The following is a 16,078-nucleotide window of genomic DNA, read 5'->3' as shown; positions in this document are numbered from 1 at the left end:
ACATAGGTTAGTCACAGCATGGCACATTTAACAAGTATCTCAAACGGGCGGGTTGCTGCTGTCCTGAAAGACTTCTGGAAAACAAGTTACCGGTAAGCCTAACTTGCTTTTTCCCAGAGCGTCTTTCAGGACAGCACCTCGAGAGGATACCAGAGACTTACCACCTTAGGGCGGGACAACAGCTTGTAGGACCTTTCTGCCAAATGCTTGGTCCTTGGCAGAAATCAGGTCCAATCTATAATTCCGTATAAACGTGTTAAAGCTTGACCACGTCGCCGCCCTGCAGATTTGTTCCAGGGTGGCACCAGCTCTCTCTGCCCATGAGGTCGCAAGCGCTCTTGTAGAGTGGGCACAGATCCCATCTGGTGGGACAATCTTTGCATGCAAATAGGCCTCCCTGACGGCTAGCTTTAACCATCTGGCTATCGTGCCCTTTGAGGCTGGATGGCCCCTTCTTTTGCCCCCAAACAAAACAAATAGTGAATCTGATTGTCTGAAGGACTCTGTTATTTTGAGGTAGCATAACAGAGCCCTTCTCACATCTAACATGTGAAAAAACGATTCTTTTTCCCCCGAGGGGTTTGAACAAAACGTAGGTAGCACAATCTCTTGAGCTTGATTGGCTGCTGAGGCTACCTTTGGTAAGAATTTTGGGTCTGTTCTAAGCACAACCCTATCCGAAAATAAAGAAAAATACGGTTCCCTTATTGACAGGGCCTGTAGTTCGCTCACCCTACGGGCTGAGGTGATAGCGACCAAAAAAAGAACCTTTAAGGTAGCATCTCTAAGAGAAGCATCACCCAAAGGTTCAAAAGGCTTTCCAGCTAAAGCTTTCAAAACAATTGACAAATCCCACTTCGGGAAACCCCTGACCTGTGGCGGCCTAGCCCTCGAGAGGGCTCTAAAGAACCTTGAAACCAACGGTTCGGAGGCTATTGATCTTTCTAGGAAGACTGCTAAGGCGGATACTTGCACTTTCAGAGTGCTGACCGCTAACCCCATATCTGCTCCGTTTTGCAAAAATTCTAGAATGGCCCTCAAACTGCTAGGTTCCATGTTAGCAGTGTGACACCAGGACGTAAATACTCTCCAAACTTTAGCGTAGATGGCTCTTGTGACCTTCTTCCTGCTATTTAATAGGGTAGAGACTAACCGATCCGAAAACCCCTTATCCTCTAGGATCTTTCTTTCAGAAACCAAGCTGAAAGGGAGAGCCTGGATACGTCCGGATGACACACTGGACCCTGACTCAGAAGATCTGACCTGCAAGGTAGGTGACAACATGGTCTTGTAGCCATGCTTAGGAGTGTCGAGAACCATGGTCTCTTGGGCCAAAACGGAGCAATCAGGATTACTGGGACTCCCTCCTTCTGAATCTTTCTCAGGACCAGTGGAATCAGTTGGAACGGGGGGAAAGCGAAGGAGAGGCGAAATCCCCAGGGATGCGCCAGGGCATCCACCCCTAAGGAGCCCTCCAGTCTGTTTAGAGAAAAGAACAGAGGTACCTGGGAGTTTTCTCTCGAAGCAAATAAGTCTACCTCTGGTTGACCCCATTTGCTGACTATTTCTGCGAAGACTTCGGGGTTTAGAGACCACTCCGACTCCTGAACCTGACGCCTGCTCAGAAAATCTGCCACCCCATTCAGGGATCCCTTCAGGTGTATTGCCGAGAGGGATCGCAGATTTTTTTCTGCCCATAATAGAGTGCTTTCGGTCAACATCAGCAGGGACTTGCTTCTGGTGCCCCCCTGCCTGTTCAAATACGCTACGGCCGTAGCGTTGTCCGTCAACACCTGGACATGTTGGTCTAGAAGATCCGGAGCAAACCTCTCTAGAGCTAATGAGACTACTCTCAACTCCCTCCAGTTCGAGGATCGAGCTGATTCCTCCTTTGACCATCAGCCCTGAACAAAGTTCTTTCCCAAATGGGCTCCCCATCCCCAGGCGCTGGCATCTGTCGTTATCCTTTCCCCCACCGGAAAGGACCAACTCAGACCTCTCGAGAGCACCCTTTGGTCCTTCCACCAATATAGGGATCTTTTTACCCGAGATGGAATCTTTACTAGACTGTCCAGGGAATTGAGGTTGTGATCCCATGACTTTAACAGAAAACTTTGTAGGCACCGAAAATGCAGCCTTGCCCACTGGATTGCAGGCATGGTTGAGGTTAATAGTCCTAAGGCCGCCATTATTTGCCTTATGGATATGGGTTGATAGGACTGAAGTCGAGAGATTGTCTCGTGGACCTTGATCTTTTTTTCTTGGGGCAGAAATATACTTTGGCTCAGAGAGTTCACCTGAAATCCTAGAAACAGAATATCCTGAGCAGGTACCAATGGGGATTTCTGAAGGTTCAGGATCCATCCCAGGGACTCCAGGTGAGTCTGAGCCGTGGCCACGTGTATCAGTAATTTTTCCCTTGATGGGGCAAAAAATAGCAGGTCGTCTAGATATGGGACCACTGCTACTCCCTGTAGCCGCAGCGGGGCCAAGGCTTCCGCCATCACCTTGGTAAACACCCGGGGTGAGGATGAGAGCCCGAAAGGCAGAGCCCTGTACTGCAGATGCTGAACTATCCCCCCTCTCCTTACCGCAAACCTGAGGTATCTTTGGGATTGCGGAGAGATCGGGATGTGCAGGTAGGCGTCCCTTAAATCTATCGACGCCATGAAGCAACCTGGCGTCAATAGATTCCGGACCGAGAAAATAGAGTCCATTTTGAACCTCCTGTACCTGACTGACCTGTTTAAGGGTTTCAGGTTTAAGATCATCCTGAATTTTCCTGTCGGTTTCCTTACCAGGAAAATATGGGAGTAGAAACCCAGGCCTTGTTCTGCCTGAGGTACCTCTATTATTACCCCCTGCTGCCTCAACTCCTTTAAAGAGGATTTCATGGCCAGGGATTTTGCTGGATCCCTCGGGAAATTTGTCACCAGAAATCTTTGGGGTGGAGTTTCTGAAAACTCTATCTCGTAACCCCGGGACAGGGTGGTCAGAATGTACTGATTGGTGGTTATCTCTGACCATCGCGGAAGAAACCCTTGTAATCTTCCGCCAACCCGGGACGCCGAGTCATTGCGTTTTTTGGGGCTGTGCAGGAGGATTGAAAAGGATTCCCTTCTTTTCTTTGGCTTTCTGTGCCCAACCTCTCCTGTCCCCTTGGGGTTTGTTACCCTTATCTTGTGCCCTTTGCTGACGAAAAAAACGTCTAGGGGGCTGCCTTTTCCTTTTGACCGGGAAAGATTTCTTTCTATCTGCGGTCCTGTCCAGGATACTATCCAAGTCTGGACCAAATAAGAGATCTCCTGAGAAAGGGATACCGCAAAGTTTGTTCTTTGATGCAGCATCCCCTGGCCAGGTTTTTAGCCAAAGCGCCCTCCTGGCCGAATTAGCCAGGGCCGCTGACCTTGCTGACATTTTAATGGCCTCCACTGAGGCATCTGCAATGTAGGCTACTGCCGCGGTCAGAGTAGAAAACGATTCCAGAATCTCCTCCTTCGACGAATCAGCCGAAATATGATTCTTCAGCTGATTTGTCCAGAATTCTAGATTCCGGGCAACACAGGTTGTGGCCATGGCGGGCTTTAAACCATTCATGATTGACTGCCAAGATCTTTTGAGGAGGAGATCCATGCGCTTATCCATGGGGTCCCTTAGAACGCCCATGTCCTCAAAGGCTAGGTCCGTGGACCTAGATACTTGCGAAAAAGCTGCATCGAGTTTTAGAACTTTATTCCAAACTGCTGTTTGATCTTCCTCAAAGGGAAAGCGCCTCTTATGTGCTTTAGGGAAAAAGGGTTTTTTCTCTGGGTCCTGCCATTCTCTAACTATGGTCTCAGAAATCACTGAATGGACCAGAATGACCCGCCCCTTTGACTCACCCAGACCCGCATACATGCGGTCATGCAAGGTTAGATCCCTTTTTTCCTCACTCAGGCCTAGAGTTAAATGAATAGCCCTGATTAAGCCGTCCACTTCCTCCAGGGATAGTTTAAATTTTGAGGGGTGCCCCACAGACTCCCCTTCTGACTCCTCTGAGTCCTCGCTGTCTGGTACCTGAGAGCCCCCTTCCCCGGGACCTGCGTCAACTGTTCCCAAAATCAGTTCCGGTACTGACACTGAATCCTGAGAGGATTGGGAAGTGGAGGCTAGAGGGGTGGTAGGCGGAACTAATGACTCATGTAAGGACTGAAATGTGGACAGTAGTTCTTTCTTTGCTGAGGAAATCAGTTCATCCCGCATAGCGGCTGACTCCTCCTGTATCAAAGAATCAATGCATGGTTTACAAAGTGCCTTCTTCCAGCTGTCACTCATCTTAGTTTTACATGATGGGCATCTCTTTTTAGAGTCAGACTTAGCCTGCAAGGAAAAAACAACAGGGAAGAGAAGGCAGGGAGACATTCGTGAGAAACCCTGTTCACACTTATGGACCCCCATAATAGGTGCACTAGGAAAGAAATAAAAACCAACCAGTGCCCAGACAGGCCCCCAAACCACTGGGGGGGAGAAAAAAGGATTTTGAGACTGACCATCCACCTGACAGTAAAAAAAGGAAAAAAACAGGCAGAACTCATAAGGAAGGAAAAAACACTCACTGTGCTGCTTCCCGCCGAGGTCTTGCTGGTGCCTGTGCCTGTCCCCACCGCTGGATTCTCTTCCTGTCTCCATCGCAGAATACCAGCGCTTCACTCGTGGCTTCACTGACCGGCTTCCGGAGACCTATAGCGCCGTTGCGCCGGACCGGAAGCGGAAATCGGCACCAGCTCCCGCTCCGCCCCTTCCTGGCCGGCGCGCTGGAAATGACGCATCGGCCGGCGCCCGCGCTGTAAACAGAATGGCACGAATCGCGCGCGCGGCCACCGGACGCCATCCCCTGCTGTTTGTGGCTCCACTGAGCACACCTCGCCTGCCTGTAGCACCCGGACCCCGGATGCATGGAAGGGGAGAGCCCGGCTACTACCGTCGCCGAACGGGTAGCTCGGGGAGCGGAGTCTCCCAGGATCTTAGCCTGTAAAAGGTATGAAAAAACGGGAGTAATCCAGGGCTTCCCTGGCCTCTAAGAACTCCCTTGAAGATGTTCCCTCCGGGTCGGAGGAAACACAAAAACTGAAGTGTGCTGGGAGGAGCCTCCCTTTAAAGTTTGGAATGAAGGTGTTTCCTGTTGGAGAGGGAGGAGCCACTATCTCGAGGTGCTGTCCTGAAAGACGCTCTGGGAAATACAAATATTCGTAATAGCGAATTTTGACCGCGATATTCGAGTTATTCGCGAATACTCGAAGATGCAATATTCGTAACGAATTTTCGCAATACGAATATTCTTGAGCAACACTACTTACCATCATAAATGATGTGCAGTTTGGCAGGGAAGAGCATGGCATAGGACAGACCTTCCGTGCGCAGGTGAGATTTTACTGCAGAAAAGGAGATTCGCTGGCGTTGAACTTCGGCAGAAAAGTCAGGATAGACAGAGATGGTGTTCCGATTAAATTTGAGGGGGCCTTTCTCCCTAGCTAGGTGCAAGATGGTGACTTCATCCTGGAAGTTGAGGATGCGAGTAGAGCTGCACGATTAAATCGTAAATTAATCGCGATCTCGATTCACCCACCCCGACGATCTCCAGGCCGGATGACCCGCGATTTTCGGGTGCGACCATAGGAAAGTCCCCGGCTTTGGCCTAGCTCCGGAGCACGGCCATCTTGGTACACCCGGCGGCGGCTGTCTCGTCAGGAAGTGAGGTTTCGTCACCGCCATCTTGCTCCACCCCACATGCCTGTACAGTATTGTTAGTTAGAAGAGGGGCAAGCGGACATCTTGTTACACCCAACAGAGTAATAACTTTCACAGTTATTTTTCAACACAAAACAGAGCTTATGTGCTTAAATACAGTATATGAAAATCTGACAGGCTGTTTCCATGTTACATTTTAAAAGCCGCAGCAAACCTCACATGCTTGCTAATGTGACCTGAACGGTTTAGGAGATATTCCCCTCGCAATGCGCTGCTGACTGCATCGGCGCATGCGCAGCGGGGATCCTCGGCTAAAGGTCCGGCAGCCGCCAGACCTTGCCGGCAAGAAGTCTCCCGTGCGTGACCACATCGACACTCCAGCCACTCACAGCGCTGGAGCGGCGATACCCGGAAGACACGCCGAGGCAAGATGACATCTCCCTTGGCGTGGACCAGGTAAGTTCCCTACGACTCGTTCCAAGGTAAGTATTTCATAATGAGCTAGTATGCGGTGCATACTAGGTCATTATGGCTTTCAGGTAGGTTTAAAAAAAATAAAAAATAAAAACCAAGAACAGGGCTTACTACCACTTTAAATTAAAATTTTTTTTTAGAATCGTGATCTTTATTTTATGCAAAAGAATCGCGATTCTCATTTTTCCCAGAATCGTGCAGCCCTAGATGCGAGCAATAATAGAACGTGGTGGGGCACCTTCAGGGGTTGGGGTGCGATGCGAGCGTTCAATGACATGGGAGAATGAGGGCGCATCTGTACCAAAAATATCCCGCAACCAGGAATAAAGATTTTTTTCAGGATGAGGGCCCTCAGCCCTTTATGGGAACCCTACAAATCTGAGGTTGTTCCTGCGAGAATGATTTTCCAAATCGTCGATTTTGGCGCGGAGTGACGCCATCTCGCTAGTGACATCCCGCACATTAACTGATAGAGGATTGACAGTGTCCTCCAGGGAGCGAATCCGTTTTTCTGCCTCTCCGGTTCTATCACGGAGGTTCTGGACATCCTGTTTTAGTGAAAGTCCATGTGAATAGATGTGATCTGAGTAGAAAGGGAGGCCTTACAGTCCTTGATAGCTAGCATAATGGTGGACAGTGTAGGTTCAGCAGAAGTTGGAGAATCCACAGACAGGCCAGTCACAGTGAATTGCTGGGAGTCTTGGGACAGCAGGGGGTCTGCTTGAGAGCGAGAGGGCAGGAATAGAAGCACTCACCTCTGTGGCATGGTTCTTGTCAGCAGAGGAGGAGGCCTGCAGCATGTCTGTCTGCCCTGCATGTGTCCCGGCACCATCTTGAGTCTTGAACAGTGTCAGTTGCTCCACCACGGATGGGGGACAGGGCGGCCCGTATTTTACCATTTCAGCCTGCCAGATGCCCACCTCCTTGGGGAACAGATCGGTGCCTTTGGCGAGGAAAACGGACCCAGGATAAGGTAAGGATGTCGGTTGAGAGCCGGAGCAGTGTGTCCATGCGACTGCTCTCTTCACCATCCGGCCACGACCCCTCAAAATGATTGTTAACCGCGTTACTCGTTAAACCAAAATCCCACTGTATATTCCCCAGCTGTCCAGTAACATCTATGGTGAAAATGAAAATTTTGCTGCCAGCTGAACCCCAGAATCTCCATATATCCAGTCTAGAGACAGAAATTGTGTCTGCAGCACAGAGAAGGAAGATTATCCGAGAGAAATACAGGAATACAGGACGGGGAACACAGCTCAGGAAAGTGACCAGGGGATTACAGGCTGATATCACCCAGTCCCCGCCCTACTCTGGACCAATCAGTGAGCAGTATGGGTGGAGGAATGGATTTAGTGTTAATGACCCACCTGTGCTGATCTCTGTAGGAGTGTCCTCCTCTATAAATGTCCCCGTTATTCCATCCTCCTCCATAGACTGCTGATCATCCCTCACATACGTCTCTTCTTCTTCTGATTTCACCTCAAATTCTATATCGATTGGATCTCCACTCTAAACCAAGAGAATGAGAGAGAATATCATCTGTAAGATATAAGCTTTATTATTGTGACATCACATCTATAAAATCCACTCATTGGTGTTGATTTACGAAAGGCAAATCCACTACACTACAAGTATACTTGGACGTGCAGTCGCTGTAGATCTGAGGGGAAGATCTGAAATGAGGGGAAGCTCTGCTGATTTTTATCATTCAATCATATACAAGCAAAAAATAGGATTTTTTGTACTCACCGTAAAATCCTTTTCTCTGGAGTCCATGGACAGACACAGCTCCTTAAATCTTGACAAGTGGGTTATGTTCCCTGTTTACAGGAGAGGACTAGGCAGAAACATGTTAAATAGTTAAATAAATGTTACATTAACAGAGTTGAACAGCCCCGCCCAGGGGGCGGTCCCTCCAGACATGACCCTCCTCACTGCAGCCTTAGTTCGTAACAAGCAGTACAAACCTAAAAAGGAGGGGAGGGTGCTGTGTCCGTCCATGGACTCAGAGAAAAGGATTTTATGGTGAGTACAAAAAATCCTATTTTCTCTTATCGTCCATGGACGGACACAGCTCCTTAAATCTTGACAAGTGGGACGTCCCCAAGCAGTGTCAAAAAACGAGGGGTGGGAAATACATCAGTAAAAACAATTTTAACTTCACCCCAAAACAAGCAGAGCTCCTCAACGGAGGAGGTGCAACTTTAAACAGCGGCCGGCAAAAAATAGCGGCTGAAAAAAAACATCATAAGATGCACTCACAGCAACCATGTAAATTCTGGCAAAAGTGCGAACGGACGAGCAAATCGCCGCCTCGCACACCTGTGAGACCGACGCATGATGTCGGAAAAAAAACCCCCAGGAAGCACCAATTGCCCTGGTCGAAAGTGCCGTGACCGGAAAGGGAGGCCCGCCCCTTAGGAGCATAGGCCTGTATGACGGCCTGCCTGATCCACCGAGAAATGGTGGTCGACGAGACCGCCAGGCCCTTTTGTGGACCAGGCACCGACACAAAAGAGAGTCAGAGGCTCTGAAACGGAGCCTTAGTAGGCTGGTATACCCGCAAAGCGCGTACCATGCCTAAAGTATGACAGGCAAAAACCTCCTTCGGAAGAAGGGAAGGTCATGGGCGCACCACCACCTAATCCTTATGGAGGATCAAGCATAGCGGCTTGCAAGACAAGACCGCCAACTCAGAAACCCCTCTAACAGAGGTAAAGGCCACTAAAGGGGCCACCTTCTGAGATACTGTCAAGAGAAAATCTCTCTGATGTTTCCAAAAGGAAGGTTCCTGAAGAACCGAGAGCACCAGAGTCAGAACTCATGGGGGAAGAGATGGGCCAAGAGGGGAAAGTATATGACAAACCCCCTGCACACAAAAAAAGGGGACCCACCAGGGAACGGGCCGCAAAAAAGCCACTGAAAGAACACAGCCAAGGCTGAAATCTGCCCCCAAACGGTGCTTTAAGCAATTTTTAGATCCACTCCAAGCTTTAAAAACAGCAGGACCCTGGACACCGAGTACGTCACTCCATCCCTTCGCACCAAGAGAGGTGTGACAGTAGATCCTGCGGGAGAAGACTAAGGTGCCCTGTTGAGATGACCGAGTCAGACAGACCCCGGTCACCTAAAGTCTGGCTTCCAATAACCATGTTGAGCAAGTCAGTGACCGTACAACAGGAGGAAGTATGGGACCTTGAGACAGAGGGACCTCCTGCCCTGGCAACCGCCAGGGTGCCTCCACTACCAGGCGCCCGATATCAGCGTACCAAGGACGCCGAGGTCAATCTGGAGCGATTAGAATCATCGGGATCTTCTCAGCCTCCACTCTGTGGAGCGGCCGAGGAAGCAACTACCATGGAGGAACGATAAAAAGTCACGATACAGACCCCACAGGACCACCAGCGCGACTGACGCATCTCTACCTGATCACTAGACCTGGCCACTAACTTTGACACCCTTGCGGTGTAGACGAGCGGCCAGGAGATCCATGCCCTGTGAGGCTCACCTCCTGCAAGGGAGCCGAAACACCCCAAGCACAAAGACCAGTCGCCCTGGTCCAGCATCTGGCGGCTCCAGTAGTCCGCCTGCTGGCATATCTGATGGTAGACCGAAGCCACGGCCGTGGCGTTGTCCGGCTGAAACCAGATCTGTCGACCACAAGGAGAAGCATAGCCTGATCGCCTAAAATAGTAGGACAATGAACAGTAGACAGCACCTGGTATTCCCAGGTGGTCTCCCACCAGGCACTAGCCAGGCCCGACCCTGGGTAGCTACCGAGACCAGACACATTCAGGGAGGTGTGGCCGTAGGTCCACGCAAGTCCAGCGACTCAGGGCCAACTGGACCCCCCAGTTTTGTGAACCCCCCAGGTTCACAACCCGTGAGCTGGCATCCGTCGTAAACACCGACCACTGGAAGGAAAAAACAACTTCCCAGACCGAAGAGTCGGGGATCTCCGTCACCAACTTAGAGAGACTGACTAGGTGGCGCACAGGAATCTGATGATTTCAGAGACAAGAGATTTTTACCACCTGGACAGTATTTCCCCTGGAAAACCAGGGTGTGGAGCTGGGCATACAGTACCGCCTTGAAGGAGGCTACCCACAGGCCCCGAACCAGCAGGCGCCCGGAGAGAAGACCGATTGCGTGATGCCAATACCTTCACCGCAGACTGAAGAGTCTGCAATTTCTCCAGGGGAAGAAGGACCTTTGCCACCGAGGAGTCCGGATCAACACTAGATACTCCAACGCCGAGTCGGAACCTAGCATGCCCAGGATTTGAACCCTGGGTCGCACACATGGAGGGCAGGCTTGCTGCCACTGAGCTACACCTTCTGGCCTAAACGTTTAACACCCACCCGAATCTTCGGAGGGTCTGAATGGGAATAATCCATCCACTAGGTCGGAGACAGAAGCTGCAAAGCCTCGCTGTCCCAACAAAGTTAGGATAAGTGCGAGCTCCTAGCTGAAAACCCAAGCAATGCAGCAAGGGAATGGAGCAGGGAGGAGAAGGGACCCCCGAACCCCAGGAATGCCCAGCCGTACCAACCCACCGAAGCAGGAGGGACTGTACTTACCCGTCCAAGCGAGGACTCGCTGACGCATTCCAGACAGAACAACAACCGAAATCGAGGCCCGGTCCACTGTGAGTGAGACAACACCACAGCCCAGTCATTTGTGGACCTCGGAGCAAAGCTCACCGGCCCCCCAGGAGTCATGGGGTATGGCATGGCAGACCAAGCCTCTTTGCAAAGGTGTGCCCACGCTTGCTGGTCGGACTGAGTAGACTACAAGGATCTATATTATCCAGCCTGTCTCTCAGCCGACAGTTGAAAAAAGATTCTTCAAGAAAAAGTAAAATAAAATAAAATTTCTCCTCAGGGCGCTGGGCCCAAAGGGAGCCATACGTCCTTCTCCTTGCTAGGCAGAACGAAACTGAGGCTGCAGTGAGGAGGGTCATGTCTGGAGGGACCGCCCTCTGGGCGGGGCTGTTCAACTCTGTTAATGTAACATGTATTTAACATGTTTCTGCCTAGTCCTCTCCTGTAAACAGGGAACATAACCCACTTGTCAAGATTTAAGGAGCTGTGTCCGTCCATGGACGATAAGAGAAATGCATTTTTTTTAATTTCCTTTAATGTTCCCGTCAGATCTACAGCGACTGCACCTCCAAGTGCACAGTGGATTTACCTTTAGTAGATAAACCCCCCTGTCTCCTCAAGTTCATGTTCTAGATGTTCCGTCCCACCAACCTTTAAATAAGGAGGGGTGGTGTGACCTTCCTGTGTGGAATCCCGGGAATACAGAGGATGGGGACATCTCTCTGGGGGGTTCCTGGTATTAGGTGGCTCCATCATATCCTTGTGTCCTTCTGAAAACTCCTCCATCACTCCATACTCCTCATCCTCCTCTTTATACTCTTCTTTAATATCAATATTATCATCCCCGAGGTTTCCACTCTTCACCCCATCCTCATCATCCTCCTCTTTTATCTCTTCTTTAACCTCAACTTTAGGATCTCTCAGGTTTCCACTCTGAATATAGAATAAAAATGACATCAATGGTAACAATGCAGATAATGTACAGATCCTAATGATACTATCAGTGATTTTTCCTCATCTACCTGATGATGGTGGGGGATGGTGTGACCTTCCTGTGTGGAATCCCGGGAATACAGAGGACGGGGACATCTCTCTGGTGGGTTCCCATTACTGGATCCATCTGTAGGAAACACACACACTGACTGAATACATTGTTTCTATGTGTTTATCAGATGATGGGGGATCTAGGTGGAGCCTCTCTCCTTTACAATAAAGTCTCCTCTTACCCGGTGATGTGAGGGGCGGCCGATTCTCCATCATGACGTCCTTCCCGGCACCGCTCATGTCTCCTGTCAGCAGTTTGATGATCTCTCTGGTGACTTCTAGAATCTTCTTTGTATTTCTCTATTCTATCAGGGAGGGAGGTGGAGGCAATGTGATTATCATAGGATCTCCAGACTTTACAGGAGGAAAACTCTAGATCTGAACACATATAGTAAAATCAAATGACAGAATCCTCCTCACCTCACCATTCAGGTTTCCATTTTATTAAAGCCCCACCTCAGACTGAGATATAATTTACCCAGACAGGACCCCCACACTATGCAGGATAAAAGCTTGTTTCAGGTATTCTGATATCATTACATACAATGCAGGACCAACAGTCCAACTTTGCAAGTGAGGATGACAAGGGTCCGCCCACATCCTAAGAGCATCAGAAGAAAGCCAGATGGAGGGACATTAGGAGGAGGAGCTGTGAGGTCAGTGTGATGTCATAGGATTCTCTGACTCCGGATGGAGGGACATTGGGAGGAGGAGCTGTGAGGTCAGTGTGATGTCATAGGACATATGGGCGCTGGATAGAGGGACATTTGGATGGGGAGATTTGAGGGGTCCTCTATATGAGGCTCCTGTGCAAACTAAATCATTGTTCCTGGGTGTCCCCTACCTCTCCTAAACTGAAGAGTGAACTTTGACCTTTACCATACAGAAATCTGTCAGTGATCTGTGAATGTAATGCTCTCATGTGATCAGGTGACGTGCGGAGGAACGGAGTGTACACACCAGACAATTTTCTCCACACCTCCTAATGGTGGGGATGGATTTTGCTGAGTGCCGGTGCCAAGTTTCCACCCCCCAGGATCACTGCAGGTGTGGAGAAAAGCTGTGTAAGAGGATATGGAGGAGAGATGAGGAGGAGATCCATGAATCAGGATAAAGGTCAGGACAAGCAACAGACGAGCGCATCCAAGAGATGAAGCCAGGGTCACTACACAGAAAATCAATCCAAGGAAACAACAGGCAGGAAGAGGAATAGCAAGAAGGAGCTCAGAGACAAATGAGAATATTGCTCAGCCAATGGGAGATTATCTCAGCATGACTTACATAATGAAGGAGATGAGGGGGAGGGGAGGAAGTCACTTAAGGCGGGGCTTGATAAATTTGCTTTGAATCTATGAGCCAGCTAAAAAGTTAGGACATTTTTTTTAAAGGGAAGTGTGGGTTATCGGGGCCTGGGGCAGGGCAAGTAATTTGTGAGGTGCAGAACACAGGACTTGGGGTGCAAGGTGCAGGACATGTTGTGCTGTGTGCAGAATGCAGGACATGGGGTGCAGGAGGCAGGACATGGGGTGCAGGACATGGGGTGCAGGGTGCACAATGCAGGACATGGGGTGTAGGATGCAGGACATGGGGTGCAGGGTGCAGGACATGGGGTGCAGAATGCAGGACATGGGGTGTAGGGTGCAGAATGCAGGACATGGGGTGTAGGGTGCAGAATGCAGGACATGGGGTGCAGGATGCAGGACATGGGGTTGTAGGGTGCAGAAGGCAGGACATGGGGTGTAGAATGCAGGACATGGGGTGCAAGGTGCAGGACATGGGGTGCAAGGTGCAGGACATGTTGTGCTGTGTGCAGAATGCAGGACATGTGGTGCAGGGTGCAGAAGGCAGGACATGGGGTGCAGAAGGCAGGACATGGGGTGCAGGGTGCAGAATGCAGGACACGGGGTGTAGGGTGCAGAATGCAGGACATGGGGTGTAGGGTGCAGAATGCAGGACATGGGATGCAGGACATGGGGTGCAGGATGCAGGACATGGGGTGTAGGGTGCAGAAGGCAGGACATGGGGTGCAAAATGCAGGACATGGGGTGTAGAATGCAGGACATGGGGTGCAGAAGGCAGGACACGTGTGGTGTAGGGTGCAGAAGGCAGGACATGGGGTGCAGGATGCAGGACATGGGATGCAGGACATGGGGTGCAGGATGCAGGACATGGGGTGCAGGGTGCAGAAAGGCAGGACACGTGTGCTGTAGGGTGCAGAAGGCAGGACATGGGGTGCAGGATGCAGGACATGGGGTGTAGGGTGTAGAATGCAGGACACGTGTGGTGTAGGGTGCAGAAGGCAGGACATGGGGTGCAGAATGCAGGACATGGGGTGTAGGGTGCAGGACATGGGGTGCAGGATGCAGAAGGCAGGACATGGGGTGCAGAAGGCAGGACATGGGGTGCAGAAGGCAGGACATGGGGTGCAGAAGGCAGGACATGGGGTGCAGAAGGCAGGACATGGGGTGTAGGGTGCAGGACATGGGGTGTAGGGTGCAGAGTGCAGGACATGGGGTGTAGGGTGCAGAGTGCAGGACATGGGGTGTAGGGTGCAGAAGGCAGGACATGGGGTGTAGAATGCAGGACATGGGGTGTAGGGTGCACAATGCAGGACATGGGGTGTAGGGTGCACAATGCAGGACATGGGGTGCAGGGTGCACAATGCAGGACATGGGGTGCAGGGTGCACAATGCAGGACATGGGGTGCAGGGTGCACAATGCAGGACATGGGGTGCAGGGTGCACAATGCAGGACATGGGGTGCAGGGTGCACAATGCAGGACATGGGGTGTAGGGTGCAGAAGGCAGGACATGGGGTGTAGAATGCAGGATATGGGGTGTAGGGTGAAGAAGGCAGGACATGGGGTGCAGAATGCAGGACATGGGGTGCAGGGTGCAGAATGCAGGACATGGGGTGTAGGGTGAAGAAGGCAGGACATGGGGTGTAGGGTGAAGAAGGCAGGACATGGGGTGCAGAATGCAGGACATGGGGTGCAGGGTGCAGAATGCAGGACATGGGGTGTAGGGGAAGGGTACATAACACAGGACATGGGGTGTATGAGAAGGGTACATAACACAGGACATGGGGTGTAGGGGAAGGGTACATAACACAGGACATGGGGTGTAGGGGAAGGGTACATAACACAGGACATGGGGTGTAGGGGAAGGGTACAGTGTGCAGAAAGCAGGACATAGGGAGCAGGGTGCAGTAGAAAAATGAAGGACATGTGGTGCAGAATACAGGACATGGAGTGCAGGTCACTGCATCATATGGGATACATGAAAAGGGTGCAGCATGCAGGATATGGAGTGCAGGGGAAGGGCAGAAGGTGAAGAATGGGGCACAGGGTACCAGAAAAGAGTGTAGATCACCCCAGGACCTTCAGGATGCAAGAGAAGGGTGGCGTCCTCTCCCCTCACCCTCCCGCTTGGCCCCGCTCCGAGGCACATTCCTGTCTGAATAATGTGTCCGGGTTTCAGGCAGAAACATTATTCAGACCAACAGTGAGAATGGGCTGACAAGAGCCCAGGGGCCAGGACGCCATTTCTAGTCACCGTGGTGACCTGGGATTTGTGCCCTGACGTCAGTAAGAATGAGCTCTGGCGTGTTTAGAAAGCCTGTGTGCAGAGCCCGCCAGGAGGTCAGCACTGCGCTAATCACAGGCAGTGAGACATTTCCTGATATCTGCATCCGTACATCGGGACAATGTCTACTGCCTGTGATTAGCACAGTGCCGACTTCCTGGCGGGCTCTGCACACAGGCTTCGCGAAAACCCCGGAGCTCATCTTCAGGAGACCATAGATACATGGAAATTCAGCTGGTTCAGCAGGGATCGGTCACATTTTCATTAATGTGTGGTCACTGCCGGATAAAAGTCACTCGATCAGCAGCTGCAGGCAATATCTTCATCACTGATCTGTGTATTCTGAGAGCGGAGGAGCGCCCCCCATTGTCATAATACAACAGTGCAGCAGGGAGCATTCCCCCATCCCCCTCCTATGTGTGGATGAGGGAATCACTTGTTTTTTCCTCTCACTCCACTGGATGAACGATAAAACTGAACCATGAATGGCCAACTCTGGAAACAAGATATATTATTCATCAACTGATTCCCCTGAAGGGGTTAATCTTCATATTACCTCCTCTGCCGCCAGATCCAGCAACGTGTCTCCTCACTACGTCCTAAGGAATGTGCTTTGTTCTCTTTATCTGACATCACTTCCTG

Source organism: Rana temporaria (assembly GCF_905171775.1).
Source record: "Rana temporaria chromosome 4 unlocalized genomic scaffold, aRanTem1.1 chr4d, whole genome shotgun sequence".
Lineage (NCBI taxonomy): Eukaryota > Metazoa > Chordata > Amphibia > Anura > Ranidae > Rana > Rana temporaria.
The sequence above is the reverse complement of the archived record's forward strand: the minus strand, read 5'-3'. Positions refer to the sequence as shown.